The following is a 3,510-nucleotide window of genomic DNA, read 5'->3' as shown; positions in this document are numbered from 1 at the left end:
CTGAGAAGTTAGCCCAGTGTGGATATGGGTAGGGGTGAGTGCCGGCTTCTGTTTGATTTTTTGCTTTTTTATTTCAGAATACTGTAAAGCTCCTTTGATCCTTAAGCTTTGCATCGAAGTCTTAGACATCCATTATCTCCCTGGGTGGAGGTGGGGTGGTGGAGCATGGTCCAGAACCCAGTATAGTGCCTGGTTCTGGAATGCTGGTTGGGTGGAATCACAGGTGATGCCTTGCTCTTATAAGTTTAGATTAGGTAGGTCAGACCTCATCACTAACAGGTAGGTGTTGGGGAGCAGGCCTGCAAGGGAGATGGCATGAACCCTGCTCCTAGGAGGTAGACAAGTCAAGAGAGAGACCCTCTTGACACCTCTGCTCGCAGCTCTATGCTTAGGTGGCAGGTCTGCCCGTAACATTTGCAGAACTTGGGATGAATACAAATGAAGACCTGTTTACCATATAGCCACATTTTTATAAGGTATTATAAATCAAGCTAACTCTTAAAGTTCTAGCCTCCTATCCTGGTAAGTATACCTTTATAATGACCTGGAAAACCAGGTCTGAATTTAGACCTTTAGGACTCCTTGAAGTTCCATGTTACAATGTGCCCCTGTCCTGGCTCCCAGCCTATAGACTGCCTTCTCTTCTCTCTCACCGTCTCATAATGCAGAGGGCCCCGTGTACATGTGTAGACACTCCAGCCTGCATATCCAAACTCTGTCACCCAACTCCCTGACAAACAGTTGCCCCTTGGCCACTGCTGGTCTGAAGGTTTGTGTCCCCCAAAATTCATGTTGAAACTTAATACCCAATGTGATAGTATTAAGAGGTGGGGCTTCTGGGAGGTGATTAAGTTGAACGGGATTAGTACCCTAATAAAAGAGGCTTAAAAGAGTTTGTTTGCCCTTCTACCATGTGAGGTTACAGTGAAAAGACATCTGTCTTCAAGGGAGAGGGCCATCACCAGACATGAAATCTGCCAGTGCCTTGATCTTGGACTTCCCAATCTCCACAACTGTAAGAAATAAATTTCTGTTGTTTATAAGCCACCCAGTCTAAGGTATTTTGTTAAAGCAGCCAGAGCAGACTAAGGCAGCCACCTCTTGGACCCACAAGTGTGCACACCAACAGCATAGTCTGTCCTTGGGACCCAGAGAAGAGGGGTCTGGGAAGTGGGCTTGGCAGAGAATTCTGGGGTCCTAGGTACCAGGAGGCTGTTGTAGAAGGAGAAGGGGCACATCCCCTTGGCCCTGCAGGTCCTGGGCCCTATAGAGAGGGTTATGGCTGAAGGGCCCAAGCCAGGCCTTTCGAGGTGGGAATCCAGGGTCCTGACCCTTTCCCTCTTCAATGGGATTCTCCAGGCTGCAAGCTGACAGCAAAGGTATGGCTACTTCCCTGGCCACTGACCTGATTCCCTTAGAGCTTCACCCTGAGAGGTGAACCAGAAACAAGCAGACCAATACAAAAGAAAAAATACTGTTTATTCCACACAACTAAATCAAGTGCTTCTCCCCCATTCTCCTTTCCCTTCCCCGCCCCTCCTTCTAGCCCTCAGTAAGTCTTGTTCCGTGTTCTAACTGGGGGACAGTTAGAATCTCAGTGTCAGCGCCTGGCTTATGAGGCAGGAAGGAGATCTGGGCTTAGGAAGGTGACTGGATTTCCAAGAACACAAAAACATCAGGGTCTTGCATTCCAAATTCAGGTGTGTTCCTCAGTCCATCTGGCCAAATTGTTTCCCTGGACTCCACCTGGATAAAATGCCATGGTTAGTGCAGGATCAAAGGCCCTAGCCCATTCACCAGGCCAGAGAAAGTTTTGGTCTTTCTTTCATTTAAAATAATACAAACAAAATCATACACAGTTAAGCCATTTCTGCCCATTCTCCTGTCTTTCCATGGCAAAGGAGACAATGAGCTCTGGCTTAAGTCCAGAAAGATGCTTTCAAAACAAAATTTATATCAACCTCCTTCAGAGCATGATGCTACTGAAAAACAGAAACCAAAAACAATCCACCTCACAGGTGAGTAGCCCAGGCCCCAGCTGCTTCCTGAGGGTCCTATGGTGGGGGAGCAAGGGAAGAAGTCATAGGCCAGCAAACTCTGCTCTGGGTATGCTTCAGGGATACACCCCTGCCTGAGCAATTCAGCCTGCAAACATTTTGCCTCTGTCATTGTTCCTCTGAAAGACTAACCCACCCTTCCAGCAGAGGAGAAAATGGTTTACTTCTAGCCCAGTCTTGGTAACACAGATTTAGATGAGGGAGGGGCTGAAAAGCATGGCCAGGTCTAATTTAGACCAGTGGTTCTTAACTTTTTTCCTGCCATGACACAGGACAGTGTCCTCTTGCATATCCCACCATGGACACACCCTGGATTATATGCTACTCCCACGGCACCAGCTGTGATTCTCTTGTCCCTACCAAAAAAGAAAGCATACCTGAATGCAAATGTTTGAGCATGAAAACCTGCATGTCTCTTATTTATTTAAGTGTAAGTCACTGAATCCTTTACAAACTCCAGTACTTTAACTATTCTTAATGAAAACCTGTTTACAACACAACACCCTTCCCAAGTGAGTTTGTCATCTCATTGAAGCAGGTTGATAACTCTGTAGAGTGGAGCATCCCCCTGAAGGCATATTCTCTCCTAGGAGGCTGGGTCAGGCAAGCTGCCCACCTGCTTCGCCACCCCCGCCTCACTCTGACAGGTTTGGTTGGTCCAAATGCAGCAGAGAGGGTGTGTGTGTGTGTGTGTGTGTGTGTGTGTGATTTGGTTGGTCCAAATGCAGCAGAGAGGGTGTGTGTGTGTGTGTGTGTGTGATTTGGTTGGTGTTGGTGTGTGTGTGTGTGATTTGGTTGGTGTTGGGGTGTGTGTGTGTGTGTGTGTGTGTGTGTGTGTGTGTGTGTGACTTGGTGGGTCCAAATGCAGCAGAGAGAGGGTGTGTGTGTGTGTGTGTGTGTGTGTGTGTGTGTGCGCGCGCGTGCGTGCGTGCGCGCGCATGCGCTAGGCAGAAAAGGAAACACAGCACACCAGAGGCAGCTAGGCTAGGAGGTGGCTTTGTACCAGTGTCCGACAGAGATGGTGCTGTGGATTGAATGTCCTCCCAAGATTTAATCTGCACTGTTAACTGTTTAGGGTGAGAAATCCTTTAACAGTAATTGAAAGGTGGGGCCTTGAAGAAGTGATTAGACGGTGAGGACTGTGTCCTGGTAAGTGGATTAATCCATTCATTGTTTAATGGTGGTCATGGGCATGATTCTGTTGGCTTTTTTTTTTTTTTTTAAAGATGACCGGTAGGGGGATCTTAGCCCTTAACTTGGTGTTGTCAGCACCACACTCACCCAGTGAGCCAACCAGCCATCCCTATATGGGATCCGAACCTGCAGCCTTGGTGTTATCAGCACCACACTCTCCTGAGTGAGCCACGGGCCAGCCCTCTGTTGGCTTTAAAAGGAGAGCACGAGAGAGAGAGAGTCTCTCTCTCGTGCTCCCCCATCTGCCATGTGACACCGA

This window comes from Cynocephalus volans, chromosome 12, assembly GCF_027409185.1.
Source record: "Cynocephalus volans isolate mCynVol1 chromosome 12, mCynVol1.pri, whole genome shotgun sequence".
Taxonomy (NCBI): domain Eukaryota; kingdom Metazoa; phylum Chordata; class Mammalia; order Dermoptera; family Cynocephalidae; genus Cynocephalus; species Cynocephalus volans.
This window is presented reverse-complemented; position numbering follows the sequence as displayed.